Consider the following 16432-nt stretch of genomic DNA (forward strand, 5'->3'; position numbering starts at 1 on the left):
CTAGCCCGTGGCATTGAATGGCATTTTAAAAGTGCTAAGGGTCCTGGTGCAATAATCCTCCCATGAGGATCAGCCTCAACGGCTTTGTAGATTGCACTCATGTCAGCAACTCCATATACATTTTTTTTTCTTCATGCTTCTTTCTTCATCCTTTTTTCTTTCTGTCATTCAGACTTTCATTCATTCGATCTCTCTCACTCACTTGCTTTAACTCATTTGTTCTCACTCACTCACTCACTCACTCAATCACTCACTCACTCATTCACTCTCACTCACTCTCACTCTCTCACTCACTCGCTCACTAAGTCAGTCTCTCTCTCTCTCTCTCTCTTTTTCTTTTTATATATATTTTTTTCCGTCTTCTTCTTCTTCTTCTTCTTCTTCTTCTTCTTCTTCTTCTTCTTCAGACCCTGTCATAGCACTAATGCCTTTCCAATACCACCAGCAGATGGAGACACTCCATTGCAACATTGGTTGTGAGCAGCAGTTTCTAAAAACAAATGCCTCATGGCGGATTTCCCATCCATCAATGGATGGTAAATTTTGTTTTTATCATTCACTGACCACAGATACCAATGCATGGTCAAGCAACAGCAATGACACACCCTTGTGTATAGGCATGAGACCCTCACGTCATTTAACAGGATTCAGCACCACCCACAAGACAGCTACCTGTCATGTCATGTCAAACCTGCACAGGTGTGCTAGATTATTATTATTTAGTTTTATTTTATTTTTTTACACCAATCAGTGTGCAAACATGGTCATTAAAACGCTAAATGAATAGACGTTCATAAACCAGTCAGTGCAACTCATCATTTTGGTCTCCAATTCTCAAACTCAAATTCTCACCCACGGAGGATTAAATGAGAATCTTTCTTGTTTAACACTGGAATGGGGTGGTGCACTGTTCACTACCCGAATATACTGCCACATCGGGTCAATGCATAGGGCGACAGAAGCAAGCTTCCAAATCAGCTCCCTTTCTCAAAAATCCATTTAATTTATGGTCCCCAGATAGGGAACGTATGTATCAGTATGTGCTCACAAGTCACCCAAGTGCAAGTATTCACACAAAAAAAAACGTGCCTCAGGATGCGATCTGTCGCAAGATCCTTTCTTTTTTTACACTTGATCTAAGCCAAAAGGCCTAGAGGGGATAACCGGGAAAGGGGTGGACCCAACCATGTCCCCTTCATGAGCACTCACATTACTCATAGGAATGGAAGGAAGGCTGGCAGCCAACCAGCCTCCCATACACTCTCTGGGTGGGTGGCAGTCAGCCACCCATACATACATACAGCACAGGCTAAACCCACATCATCACTTAAAAAAAGGACAGGCGACCATTGCACTCTGATGGAGCATTTAGCAATGCAATCCATAGCCTGGCTTTTGCCTGAACCCCCATCACTCCTCCTCTTGCATATAAGACAATATTTCAGATCTGCATATGAAAACAACACGCCTACCTTTGTTGCACATAGCTGCCTGCCTGTCTCTAGTTACCCCACTGGCTGTAGCTGCGTCCCTTCCGACATGGAATAACACCAACTGTAACGATAAACTGAAAATTAACAGTATAAACCTGCATCATTTTGGACTCTGGTATTTGCTGAATCCGGGTGACCTGACAATCGATGGTGGTGCCGCTGGTGATTCTGGCCTTCTTGGAATCTGTTGGGCCTATGTGTTAGCTCACACATCACTTGGGTATCCATGGTAACTACCACAACATGGTCATCTGCAGTTTACATCTAGCCCGTGGCATTGAATGGCATTTTAAAAGTGCTAAGGGTCCTGGTGCAATAATCCTCCCATGAGGATCAGCCTCAACGGCTTTGTAGATTGCACTCATGTCAGCAACTCCATATACATTTTTTTTTCTTCATGCTTCTTTCTTCATCCTTTTTTCTTTCTGTCATTCAGACTTTCATTCATTCGATCTCTCTCACTCACTTGCTTTAACTCATTTGTTCTCACTCACTCACTCACTCACTCAATCACTCACTCACTCATTCACTCTCACTCACTCTCACTCTCTCACTCACTCGCTCACTAAGTCAGTCTCTCTCTCTCTCTCTCTCTTTTTCTTTTTATATATATTTTTTTCCGTCTTCTTCTTCTTCTTCTTCTTCTTCAGACCCTGTCATAGCACTAATGCCTTTCCAATACCACCAGCAGATGGAGACACTCCATTGCAACATTGGTTGTGAGCAGCAGTTTCTAAAAACAAATGCCTCATGGCGGATTTCCCATCCATCAATGGATGGTAAATTTTGTTTTTATCATTCACTGACCACAGATACCAATGCATGGTCAAGCAACAGCAATGACACACCCTTGTGTATAGGCATGAGACCCTCACGTCATTTAACAGGATTCAGCACCACCCACAAGACAGCTACCTGTCATGTCATGTCAAACCTGCACAGGTGTGCTAGATTATTATTATTTAGTTTTATTTTATTTTTTTACACCAATCAGTGTGCAAACATGGTCATTAAAACGCTAAATGAATAGACGTTCATAAACCAGTCAGTGCAACTCATCATTTTGGTCTCCAATTCTCAAACTCAAATTCTCACCCACGGAGGATTAAATGAGAATCTTTCTTGTTTAACACTGGAATGGGGTGGTGCACTGTTCACTACCCGAATATACTGCCACATCGGGTCAATGCATAGGGCGACAGAAGCAAGCTTCCAAATCAGCTCCCTTTCTCAAAAATCCATTTAATTTATGGTCCCCAGATAGGGAACGTATGTATCAGTATGGGCTCACAAGTCACCCAAGTGCAAGTATTCACACAAAAAAAAACGTGCCTCAGGATGCGATCTGTCGCAAGATCCTTTCTTTTTTTACACTTGATCTAAGCCAAAAGGCCTAGAGGGGATAACCGGGAAAGGGGTGGACCCAACCATGTCCCCTTCATGAGCACTCACATTACTCATAGGAATGGAAGGAAGGCTGGCAGCCAACCAGCCTCCCATACACTCTCTGGGTGGGTGGCAGTCAGCCACCCATACATACATACAGCACAGGCTAAACCCACATCATCACTTAAAAAAAGGACAGGCGACCATTGCACTCTGATGGAGCATTTAGCAATGCAATCCATAGCCTGGCTTTTGCCTGAACCCCCATCACTCCTCCTCTTGCATATAAGACAATATTTCAGATCTGCATATGAAAACAACACGCCTACCTTTGTTGCACATAGCTGCCTGCCTGTCTCTAGTTACCCCACTGGCTGTAGCTGCGTCCCTTCCGACATGGAATAACACCAACTGTAACGATAAACTGAAAATTAACAGTATAAACCTGCATCATTTTGGACTCTGGTATTTGCTGAATCCGGGTGACCTGACAATCGATGGTGGTGCCGCTGGTGATTCTGGCCTTCTTGGAATCTGTTGGGCCTATGTGTTAGCTCACACATCACTTGGGTATCCATGGTAACTACCACAACATGGTCATCTGCAGTTTACATCTAGCCCGTGGCATTGAATGGCATTTTAAAAGTGCTAAGGGTCCTGGTGCAATAATCCTCCCATGAGGATCAGCCTCAACGGCTTTGTAGATTGCACTCATGTCAGCAACTCCATATACATTTTTTTTTCTTCATGCTTCTTTCTTCATCCTTTTTTCTTTCTGTCATTCAGACTTTCATTCATTCGATCTCTCTCACTCACTTGCTTTAACTCATTTGTTCTCACTCACTCACTCACTCACTCAATCACTCACTCACTCATTCACTCTCACTCACTCTCACTCTCTCACTCACTCGCTCACTAAGTCAGTCTCTCTCTCTCTCTCTCTCTTTTTCTTTTTATATATATTTTTTTCCGTCTTCTTCTTCTTCTTCTTCTTCTTCTTCTTCAGACCCTGTCATAGCACTAATGCCTTTCCAATACCACCAGCAGATGGAGACACTCCATTGCAACATTGGTTGTGAGCAGCAGTTTCTAAAAACAAATGCCTCATGGCGGATTTCCCATCCATCAATGGATGGTAAATTTTGTTTTTATCATTCACTGACCACAGATACCAATGCATGGTCAAGCAACAGCAATGACACACCCTTGTGTATAGGCATGAGACCCTCACGTCATTTAACAGGATTCAGCACCACCCACAAGACAGCTACCTGTCATGTCATGTCAAACCTGCACAGGTGTGCTAGATTATTATTATTTAGTTTTATTTTATTTTTTTACACCAATCAGTGTGCAAACATGGTCATTAAAACGCTAAATGAATAGACGTTCATAAACCAGTCAGTGCAACTCATCATTTTGGTCTCCAATTCTCAAACTCAAATTCTCACCCACGGAGGATTAAATGAGAATCTTTCTTGTTTAACACTGGAATGGGGTGGTGCACTGTTCACTACCCGAATATACTGCCACATCGGGTCAATGCATAGGGCGACAGAAGCAAGCTTCCAAATCAGCTCCCTTTCTCAAAAATCCATTTAATTTATGGTCCCCAGATAGGGAACGTATGTATCAGTATGTGCTCACAAGTCACCCAAGTGCAAGTATTCACACAAAAAAAAACGTGCCTCAGGATGCGATCTGTCGCAAGATCCTTTCTTTTTTTACACTTGATCTAAGCCAAAAGGCCTAGAGGGGATAACCGGGAAAGGGGTGGACCCAACCATGTCCCCTTCATGAGCACTCACATTACTCATAGGAATGGAAGGAAGGCTGGCAGCCAACCAGCCTCCCATACACTCTCTGGGTGGGTGGCAGTCAGCCACCCATACATACATACAGCACAGGCTAAACCCACATCATCACTTAAAAAAAGGACAGGCGACCATTGCACTCTGATGGAGCATTTAGCAATGCAATCCATAGCCTGGCTTTTGCCTGAACCCCCATCACTCCTCCTCTTGCATATAAGACAATATTTCAGATCTGCATATGAAAACAACACGCCTACCTTTGTTGCACATAGCTGCCTGCCTGTCTCTAGTTACCCCACTGGCTGTAGCTGCGTCCCTTCCGACATGGAATAACACCAACTGTAACGATAAACTGAAAATTAACAGTATAAACCTGCATCATTTTGGACTCTGGTATTTGCTGAATCCGGGTGACCTGACAATCGATGGTGGTGCCGCTGGTGATTCTGGCCTTCTTGGAATCTGTTGGGCCTATGTGTTAGCTCACACATCACTTGGGTATCCATGGTAACTACCACAACATGGTCATCTGCAGTTTACATCTAGCCCGTGGCATTGAATGGCATTTTAAAAGTGCTAAGGGTCCTGGTGCAATAATCCTCCCATGAGGATCAGCCTCAACGGCTTTGTAGATTGCACTTATGTCAGCAACTCCATATACATTTTTTTTTCTTCATGCTTCTTTCTTCATCCTTTTTTCTTTCTGTCATTCAGACTTTCATTCATTCGATCTCTCTCACTCACTTGCTTTAACTCATTTGTTCTCACTCACTCACTCACTCACTCAATCACTCACTCACTCATTCACTCTCACTCACTCTCACTCTCTCACTCACTCGCTCACTAAGTCAGTCTCTCTCTCTCTCTCTCTCTTTTTCTTTTTATATATATTTTTTTCCGTCTTCTTCTTCTTCTTCTTCTTCTTCTTCTTCAGACCCTGTCATAGCACTAATGCCTTTCCAATACCACCAGCAGATGGAGACACTCCATTGCAACATTGGTTGTGAGCAGCAGTTTCTAAAAACAAATGCCTCATGGCGGATTTCCCATCCATCAATGGATGGTAAATTTTGTTTTTATCATTCACTGACCACAGATACCAATGCATGGTCAAGCAACAGCAATGACACACCCTTGTGTATAGGCATGAGACCCTCACGTCATTTAACAGGATTCAGCACCACCCACAAGACAGCTACCTGTCATGTCATGTCAAACCTGCACAGGTGTGCTAGATTATTATTATTTAGTTTTATTTTATTTTTTTACACCAATCAGTGTGCAAACATGGTCATTAAAACGCTAAATGAATAGACGTTCATAAACCAGTCAGTGCAACTCATCATTTTGGTCTCCAATTCTCAAACTCAAATTCTCACCCACGGAGGATTAAATGAGAATCTTTCTTGTTTAACACTGGAATGGGGTGGTGAACTGTTCACTACCCGAATATACTGCCACATCGGGTCAATGCATAGGGCGACAGAAGCAAGCTTCCAAATCAGCTCCCTTTCTCAAAAATCCATTTAATTTATGGTCCCCAGATAGGGAACGTATGTATCAGTATGTGCTCACAAGTCACCCAAGTGCAAGTATTCACACAAAAAAAAACGTGCCTCAGGATGCGATCTGTCGCAAGATCCTTTCTTTTTTTACACTTGATCTAAGCCAAAAGGCCTAGAGGGGATAACCGGGAAAGGGGTGGACCCAACCATGTCCCCTTCATGAGCACTCACATTACTCATAGGAATGGAAGGAAGGCTGGCAGCCAACCAGCCTCCCATACACTCTCTGGGTGGGTGGCAGTCAGCCACCCATACATACATACAGCACAGGCTAAACCCACATCATCACTTAAAAAAAGGACAGGCGACCATTGCACTCTGATGGAGCATTTAGCAATGCAATCCATAGCCTGGCTTTTGCCTGAACCCCCATCACTCCTCCTCTTGCATATAAGACAATATTTCAGATCTGCATATGAAAACAACACGCCTACCTTTGTTGCACATAGCTGCCTGCCTGTCTCTAGTTACCCCACTGGCTGTAGCTGCGTCCCTTCCGACATGGAATAACACCAACTGTAACGATAAACTGAAAATTAACAGTATAAACCTGCATCATTTTGGACTCTGGTATTTGCTGAATCCGGGTGACCTGACAATCGATGGTGGTGCCGCTGGTGATTCTGGCCTTCTTGGAATCTGTTGGGCCTATGTGTTAGCTCACACATCACTTGGGTATCCATGGTAACTACCACAACATGGTCATCTGCAGTTTACATCTAGCCCGTGGCATTGAATGGCATTTTAAAAGTGCTAAGGGTCCTGGTGCAATAATCCTCCCATGAGGATCAGCCTCAACGGCTTTGTAGATTGCACTCATGTCAGCAACTCCATATACATTTTTTTTTCTTCATGCTTCTTTCTTCATCCTTTTTTCTTTCTGTCATTCAGACTTTCATTCATTCGATCTCTCTCACTCACTTGCTTTAACTCATTTGTTCTCACTCACTCACTCACTCACTCAATCACTCACTCACTCATTCACTCTCACTCACTCTCACTCTCTCACTCACTCGCTCACTAAGTCAGTCTCTCTCTCTCTCTCTCTCTCTCTTTTTCTTTTTATATATATTTTTTTCCGTCTTCTTCTTCTTCTTCTTCTTCTTCAGACCCTGTCATAGCACTAATGCCTTTCCAATACCACCAGCAGATGGAGACACTCCATTGCAACATTGGTTGTGAGCAGCAGTTTCTAAAAACAAATGCCTCATGGCGGATTTCCCATCCATCAATGGATGGTAAATTTTGTTTTTATCATTCACTGACCACAGATACCAATGCATGGTCAAGCAACAGCAATGACACACCCTTGTGTATAGGCATGAGACCCTCACGTCATTTAACAGGATTCAGCACCACCCACAAGACAGCTACCTGTCATGTCATGTCAAACCTGCACAGGTGTGCTAGATTATTATTATTTAGTTTTATTTTATTTTTTTACACCAATCAGTGTGCAAACATGGTCATTAAAACGCTAAATGAATAGACGTTCATAAACCAGTCAGTGCAACTCATCATTTTGGTCTCCAATTCTCAAACTCAAATTCTCACCCACGGAGGATTAAATGAGAATCTTTCTTGTTTAACACTGGAATGGGGTGGTGCACTGTTCACTACCCGAATATACTGCCACATCGGGTCAATGCATAGGGCGACAGAAGCAAGCTTCCAAATCAGCTCCCTTTCTCAAAAATCCATTTAATTTATGGTCCCCAGATAGGGAACGTATGTATCAGTATGTGCTCACAAGTCACCCAAGTGCAAGTATTCACACAAAAAAAAACGTGCCTCAGGATGCGATCTGTCGCAAGATCCTTTCTTTTTTTACACTTGATCTAAGCCAAAAGGCCTAGAGGGGATAACCGGGAAAGGGGTGGACCCAACCATGTCCCCTTCATGAGCACTCACATTACTCATAGGAATGGAAGGAAGGCTGGCAGCCAACCAGCCTCCCATACACTCTCTGGGTGGGTGGCAGTCAGCCACCCATACATACATACAGCACAGGCTAAACCCACATCATCACTTAAAAAAAGGACAGGCGACCATTGCACTCTGATGGAGCATTTAGCAATGCAATCCATAGCCTGGCTTTTGCCTGAACCCCCATCACTCCTCCTCTTGCATATAAGACAATATTTCAGATCTGCATATGAAAACAACACGCCTACCTTTGTTGCACATAGCTGCCTGCCTGTCTCTAGTTACCCCACTGGCTGTAGCTGCGTCCCTTCCGACATGGAATAACACCAACTGTAACGATAAACTGAAAATTAACAGTATAAACCTGCATCATTTTGGACTCTGGTATTTGCTGAATCCGGGTGACCTGACAATCGATGGTGGTGCCGCTGGTGATTCTGGCCTTCTTGGAATCTGTTGGGCCTATGTGTTAGCTCACACATCACTTGGGTATCCATGGTAACTACCACAACATGGTCATCTGCAGTTTACATCTAGCCCGTGGCATTGAATGGCATTTTAAAAGTGCTAAGGGTCCTGGTGCAATAATCCTCCCATGAGGATCAGCCTCAACGGCTTTGTAGATTGCACTCATGTCAGCAACTCCATATACATTTTTTTTTCTTCATGCTTCTTTCTTCATCCTTTTTTCTTTCTGTCATTCAGACTTTCATTCATTCGATCTCTCTCACTCACTTGCTTTAACTCATTTGTTCTCACTCACTCACTCACTCACTCAATCACTCACTCACTCATTCACTCTCACTCACTCTCACTCTCTCACTCACTCGCTCACTAAGTCAGTCTCTCTCTCTCTCTCTCTCTTTTTCTTTTTATATATATTTTTTTCCGTCTTCTTCTTCTTCTTCTTCTTCTTCTTCTTCAGACCCTGTCATAGCACTAATGCCTTTCCAATACCACCAGCAGATGGAGACACTCCATTGCAACATTGGTTGTGAGCAGCAGTTTCTAAAAACAAATGCCTCATGGCGGATTTCCCATCCATCAATGGATGGTAAATTTTGTTTTTATCATTCACTGACCACATATACCAATGCATGGTCAAGCAACAGCAATGACACACCCTTGTGTATAGGCATGAGACCCTCACGTCATTTAACAGGATTCAGCACCACCCACAAGACAGCTACCTGTCATGTCATGTCAAACCTGCACAGGTGTGCTAGATTATTATTATTTAGTTTTATTTTATTTTTTTACACCAATCAGTGTGCAAACATGGTCATTAAAACGCTAAATGAATAGACGTTCATAAACCAGTCAGTGCAACTCATCATTTTGGTCTCCAATTCTCAAACTCAAATTCTCACCCACGGAGGATTAAATGAGAATCTTTCTTGTTTAACACTGGAATGGGGTGGTGCACTGTTCACTACCCGAATATACTGCCACATCGGGTCAATGCATAGGGCGACAGAAGCAAGCTTCCAAATCAGCTCCCTTTCTCAAAAATCCATTTAATTTATGGTCCCCAGATAGGGAACGTATGTATCAGTATGTGCTCACAAGTCACCCAAGTGCAAGTATTCACACAAAAATAAACGTGCCTCAGGATGCGATCTGTCGCAAGATCCTTTCTTTTTTTACACTTGATCTAAGCCAAAAGGCCTAGAGGGGATAACCGGGAAAGGGGTGGACCCAACCATGTCCCCTTCATGAGCACTCACATTACTCATAGGAATGGAAGGAAGGCTGGCAGCCAACCAGCCTCCCATACACTCTCTGGGTGGGTGGCAGTCAGCCACCCATACATACATACAGCACAGGCTAAACCCACATCATCACTTAAAAAAAGGACAGGCGACCATTGCACTCTGATGGAGCATTTAGCAATGCAATCCATAGCCTGGCTTTTGCCTGAACCCCCATCACTCCTCCTCTTGCATATAAGACAATATTTCAGATCTGCATATGAAAACAACACGCCTACCTTTGTTGCACATAGCTGCCTGCCTGTCTCTAGTTACCCCACTGGCTGTAGCTGCGTCCCTTCCGACATGGAATAACACCAACTGTAACGATAAACTGAAAATTAACAGTATAAACCTGCATCATTTTGGACTCTGGTATTTGCTGAATCCGGGTGACCTGACAATCGATGGTGGTGCCGCTGGTGATTCTGGCCTTCTTGGAATCTGTTGGGCCTATGTGTTAGCTCACACATCACTTGGGTATCCATGGTAACTACCACAACATGGTCATCTGCAGTTTACATCTAGCCCGTGGCATTGAATGGCATTTTAAAAGTGCTAAGGGTCCTGGTGCAATAATCCTCCCATGAGGATCAGCCTCAACGGCTTTGTAGATTGCACTCATGTCAGCAACTCCATATACATTTTTTTTTCTTCATGCTTCTTTCTTCATCCTTTTTTCTTTCTGTCATTCAGACTTTCATTCATTCGATCTCTCTCACTCACTTGCTTTAACTCATTTGTTCTCACTCACTCACTCACTCAATCACTCACTCACTCATTCACTCTCACTCACTCTCACTCTCTCACTCACTCGCTCACTAAGTCAGTCTCTCTCTCTCTCTCTCTCTTTTTCTTTTTATATATATTTTTTTCCGTCTTCTTCTTCTTCTTCTTCTTCTTCAGACCCTGTCATAGCACTAATGCCTTTCCAATACCACCAGCAGATGGAGACACTCCATTGCAACATTGGTTGTGAGCAGCAGTTTCTAAAAACAAATGCCTCATGGCGGATTTCCCATCCATCAATGGATGGTAAATTTTGTTTTTATCATTCACTGACCACAGATACCAATGCATGGTCAAGCAACAGCAATGACACACCCTTGTGTATAGGCATGAGACCCTCACGTCATTTAACAGGATTCAGCACCACCCACAAGACAGCTACCTGTCATGTCATGTCAAACCTGCACAGGTGTGCTAGATTATTATTATTTAGTTTTATTTTATTTTTTTACACCAATCAGTGTGCAAACATGGTCATTAAAACGCTAAATGAATAGACGTTCATAAACCAGTCAGTGCAACTCATCATTTTGGTCTCCAATTCTCAAACTCAAATTCTCACCCACGGAGGATTAAATGAGAATCTTTCTTGTTTAACACTGGAATGGGGTGGTGCACTGTTCACTACCCGAATATACTGCCACATCGGGTCAATGCATAGGGCGACAGAAGCAAGCTTCCAAATCAGCTCCCTTTCTCAAAAATCCATTTAATTTATGGTCCCCAGATAGGGAACGTATGTATCAGTATGTGCTCACAAGTCACCCAAGTGCAAGTATTCACACAAAAAAAAACGTGCCTCAGGATGCGATCTGTCGCAAGATCCTTTCTTTTTTTACACTTGATCTAAGCCAAAAGGCCTAGAGGGGATAACCGGGAAAGGGGTGGACCCAACCATGTCCCCTTCATGAGCACTCACATTACTCATAGGAATGGAAGGAAGGCTGGCAGCCAACCAGCCTCCCATACACTCTCTGGGTGGGTGGCAGTCAGCCACCCATACATACATACAGCACAGGCTAAACCCACATCATCACTTAAAAAAAGGACAGGCGACCATTGCACTCTGATGGAGCATTTAGCAATGCAATCCATAGCCTGGCTTTTGCCTGAACCCCCATCACTCCTCCTCTTGCATATAAGACAATATTTCAGATCTGCATATGAAAACAACACGCCTACCTTTGTTGCACATAGCTGCCTGCCTGTCTCTAGTTACCCCACTGGCTGTAGCTGCGTCCCTTCCGACATGGAATAACACCAACTGTAACGATAAACTGAAAATTAACAGTATAAACCTGCATCATTTTGGACTCTGGTATTTGCTGAATCCGGGTGACCTGACAATCGATGGTGGTGCCGCTGGTGATTCTGGCCTTCTTGGAATCTGTTGGGCCTATGTGTTAGCTCACACATCACTTGGGTATCCATGGTAACTACCACAACATGGTCATCTGCAGTTTACATCTAGCCCGTGGCATTGAATGGCATTTTAAAAGTGCTAAGGGTCCTGGTGCAATAATCCTCCCATGAGGATCAGCCTCAACGGCTTTGTAGATTGCACTCATGTCAGCAACTCCATATACATTTTTTTTTCTTCATGCTTCTTTCTTCATCCTTTTTTCTTTCTGTCATTCAGACTTTCATTCATTCGATCTCTCTCACTCACTTGCTTTAACTCATTTGTTCTCACTCACTCACTCACTCAATCACTCACTCACTCATTCACTCTCACTCACTCTCACTCTCTCACTCACTCGCTCACTAAGTCAGTCTCTCTCTCTCTCTCTCTCTTTTTCTTTTTATATATATTTTTTTCCGTCTTCTTCTTCTTCTTCTTCTTCAGACCCTGTCATAGCACTAATGCCTTTCCAATACCACCAGCAGATGGAGACACTCCATTGCAACATTGGTTGTGAGCAGCAGTTTCTAAAAACAAATGCCTCATGGCGGATTTCCCATCCATCAATGGATGGTAAATTTTGTTTTTATCATTCACTGACCACAGATACCAATGCATGGTCAAGCAACAGCAATGACACACCCTTGTGTATAGGCATGAGACCCTCACGTCATTTAACAGGATTCAGCACCACCCACAAGACAGCTACCTGTCATGTCATGTCAAACCTGCACAGGTGTGCTAGATTATTATTATTTAGTTTTATTTTATTTTTTTACACCAATCAGTGTGCAAACATGGTCATTAAAACGCTAAATGAATAGACGTTCATAAACCAGTCAGTGCAACTCATCATTTTGGTCTCCAATTCTCAAACTCAAATTCTCACCCACGGAGGATTAAATGAGAATCTTTCTTGTTTAACACTGGAATGGGGTGGTGCACTGTTCACTACCCGAATATACTGCCACATCGGGTCAATGCATAGGGCGACAGAAGCAAGCTTCCAAATCAGCTCCCTTTCTCAAAAATCCATTTAATTTATGGTCCCCAGATAGGGAACGTATGTATCAGTATGTGCTCACAAGTCACCCAAGTGCAAGTATTCACACAAAAAAAAACGTGCCTCAGGATGCGATCTGTCGCAAGATCCTTTCTTTTTTTACACTTGATCTAAGCCAAAAGGCCTAGAGGGGATAACCGGGAAAGGGGTGGACCCAACCATGTCCCCTTCATGAGCACTCACATTACTCATAGGAATGGAAGGAAGGCTGGCAGCCAACCAGCCTCCCATACACTCTCTGGGTGGGTGGCAGTCAGCCACCCATACATACATACAGCACAGGCTAAACCCACATCATCACTTAAAAAAAGGACAGGCGACCATTGCACTCTGATGGAGCATTTAGCAATGCAATCCATAGCCTGGCTTTTGCCTGAACCCCCATCACTCCTCCTCTTGCATATAAGACAATATTTCAGATCTGCATATGAAAACAACACGCCTACCTTTGTTGCACATAGCTGCCTGCCTGTCTCTAGTTACCCCACTGGCTGTAGCTGCGTCCCTTCCGACATGGAATAACACCAACTGTAACGATAAACTGAAAATTAACAGTATAAACCTGCATCATTTTGGACTCTGGTATTTGCTGAATCCGGGTGACCTGACAATCGATGGTGGTGCCGCTGGTGATTCTGGCCTTCTTGGAATCTGTTGGGCCTATGTGTTAGCTCACACATCACTTGGGTATCCATGGTAACTACCACAACATGGTCATCTGCAGTTTACATCTAGCCCGTGGCATTGAATGGCATTTTAAAAGTGCTAAGGGTCCTGGTGCAATAATCCTCCCATGAGGATCAGCCTCAACGGCTTTGTAGATTGCACTCATGTCAGCAACTCCATATACATTTTTTTTTCTTCATGCTTCTTTCTTCATCCTTTTTTCTTTCTGTCATTCAGACTTTCATTCATTCGATCTCTCTCACTCACTTGCTTTAACTCATTTGTTCTCACTCACTCACTCACTCACTCAATCACTCACTCACTCATTCACTCTCACTCACTCTCACTCTCTCACTCACTCGCTCACTAAGTCAGTCTCTCTCTCTCTCTCTCTCTTTTTCTTTTTATATATATTTTTTTCCGTCTTCTTCTTCTTCTTCTTCTTCTTCTTCTTCAGACCCTGTCATAGCACTAATGCCTTTCCAATACCACCAGCAGATGGAGACACTCCATTGCAACATTGGTTGTGAGCAGCAGTTTCTAAAAACAAATGCCTCATGGCGGATTTCCCATCCATCAATGGATGGTAAATTTTGTTTTTATCATTCACTGACCACAGATACCAATGCATGGTCAAGCAACAGCAATGACACACCCTTGTGTATAGGCATGAGACCCTCACGTCATTTAACAGGATTCAGCACCACCCACAAGACAGCTACCTGTCATGTCATGTCAAACCTGCACAGGTGTGCTAGATTATTATTATTTAGTTTTATTTTATTTTTTTACACCAATCAGTGTGCAAACATGGTCATTAAAACGCTAAATGAATAGACGTTCATAAACCAGTCAGTGCAACTCATCATTTTGGTCTCCAATTCTCAAACTCAAATTCTCACCCACGGAGGATTAAATGAGAATCTTTCTTGTTTAACACTGGAATGGGGTGGTGCACTGTTCACTACCCGAATATACTGCCACATCGGGTCAATGCATAGGGCGACAGAAGCAAGCTTCCAAATCAGCTCCCTTTCTCAAAAATCCATTTAATTTATGGTCCCCAGATAGGGAACGTATGTATCAGTATGTGCTCACAAGTCACCCAAGTGCAAGTATTCACACAAAAAAAAACGTGCCTCAGGATGCGATCTGTCGCAAGATCCTTTCTTTTTTTTACACTTGATCTAAGCCAAAAGGCCTAGAGGGGATAACCGGGAAAGGGGTGGACCCAACCATGTCCCCTTCATGAGCACTCACATTACTCATAGGAATGGAAGGAAGGCTGGCAGCCAACCAGCCTCCCATACACTCTCTGGGTGGGTGGCAGTCAGCCACCCATACATACATACAGCACAGGCTAAACCCACATCATCACTTAAAAAAAGGACAGGCGACCATTGCACTCTGATGGAGCATTTAGCAATGCAATCCATAGCCTGGCTTTTGCCTGAACCCCCATCACTCCTCCTCTTGCATATAAGACAATATTTCAGATCTGCATATGAAAACAACACGCCTACCTTTGTTGCACATAGCTGCCTGCCTGTCTCTAGTTACCCCACTGGCTGTAGCTGCGTCCCTTCCGACATGGAATAACACCAACTGTAACGATAAACTGAAAATTAACAGTATAAACCTGCATCATTTTGGACTCTGGTATTTGCTGAATCCGGGTGACCTGACAATCGATGGTGGTGCCGCTGGTGATTCTGGCCTTCTTGGAATCTGTTGGGCCTATGTGTTAGCTCACACATCACTTGGGTATCCATGGTAACTACCACAACATGGTCATCTGCAGTTTACATCTAGCCCGTGGCATTGAATGGCATTTTAAAAGTGCTAAGGGTCCTGGTGCAATAATCCTCCCATGAGGATCAGCCTCAACGGCTTTGTAGATTGCACTCATGTCAGCAACTCCATATACATTTTTTTTTCTTCATGCTTCTTTCTTCATCCTTTTTTCTTTCTGTCATTCAGACTTTCATTCATTCGATCTCTCTCACTCACTTGCTTTAACTCATTTGTTCTCACTCACTCACTCACTCACTCACTCAATCACTCACTCACTCATTCACTCTCACTCACTCTCACTCTCTCACTCACTCGCTCACTAAGTCAGTCTCTCTCTCTCTCTCTCTCTTTTTCTTTTTATATATATTTTTTTCCGTCTTCTTCTTCTTCTTCTTCTTCTTCAGACCCTGTCATAGCACTAATGCCTTTCCAATACCACCAGCAGATGGAGACACTCCATTGCAACATTGGTTGTGAGCAGCAGTTTCTAAAAACAAATGCCTCATGGCGGATTTCCCATCCATCAATGGATGGTAAATTTTGTTTTTATCATTCACTGACCACAGATACCAATGCATGGTCAAGCAACAGCAATGACACACCCTTGTGTATAGGCATGAGACCCTCACATCATTTAACAGGATTCAGCACCACCCACAAGACAGCTACCTGTCATGTCATGTCAAACCTGCACAGGTGTGCTAGATTATTATTATTTAGTTTTATTTTATTTTTTTACACCAATCAGTGTGCAAACATGGTCATTAAAACGCTAAATGAATA

General features: G+C 43.3%; 9 pseudogenes; all 9 read right to left on the reverse strand.

Moving 5' to 3' along the window:
* Positions 1-897: 897 nt before the first annotated feature.
* On the reverse strand, positions 898-1161 carry LOC130341570 (U2 spliceosomal RNA; annotated as a pseudogene).
* Positions 1162-2633: 1472 nt separating this feature from the next.
* Positions 2634-2897, reverse strand: LOC130341610 (U2 spliceosomal RNA; annotated as a pseudogene).
* A 1478-nt stretch (positions 2898-4375) lies between these two features.
* LOC130341572 (U2 spliceosomal RNA) lies at positions 4376-4639 on the reverse strand (annotated as a pseudogene).
* Positions 4640-6117: 1478 nt separating this feature from the next.
* On the reverse strand, positions 6118-6381 carry LOC130341631 (U2 spliceosomal RNA; annotated as a pseudogene).
* Positions 6382-7857: 1476 nt separating this feature from the next.
* Positions 7858-8121, reverse strand: LOC130341573 (U2 spliceosomal RNA; annotated as a pseudogene).
* A 1478-nt stretch (positions 8122-9599) lies between these two features.
* LOC130341607 (U2 spliceosomal RNA) lies at positions 9600-9863 on the reverse strand (annotated as a pseudogene).
* Positions 9864-11331: 1468 nt separating this feature from the next.
* LOC130341575 (U2 spliceosomal RNA) lies at positions 11332-11595 on the reverse strand (annotated as a pseudogene).
* A 1465-nt stretch (positions 11596-13060) lies between these two features.
* Positions 13061-13324, reverse strand: LOC130341576 (U2 spliceosomal RNA; annotated as a pseudogene).
* Positions 13325-14802: 1478 nt separating this feature from the next.
* Positions 14803-15067, reverse strand: LOC130341621 (U2 spliceosomal RNA; annotated as a pseudogene).
* Positions 15068-16432: the final 1365 nt, after the last annotated feature.

This window comes from Hyla sarda, unplaced genomic scaffold (assembly GCF_029499605.1).
Source record: "Hyla sarda isolate aHylSar1 unplaced genomic scaffold, aHylSar1.hap1 scaffold_623, whole genome shotgun sequence".
Classification (NCBI taxonomy): domain Eukaryota; kingdom Metazoa; phylum Chordata; class Amphibia; order Anura; family Hylidae; genus Hyla; species Hyla sarda.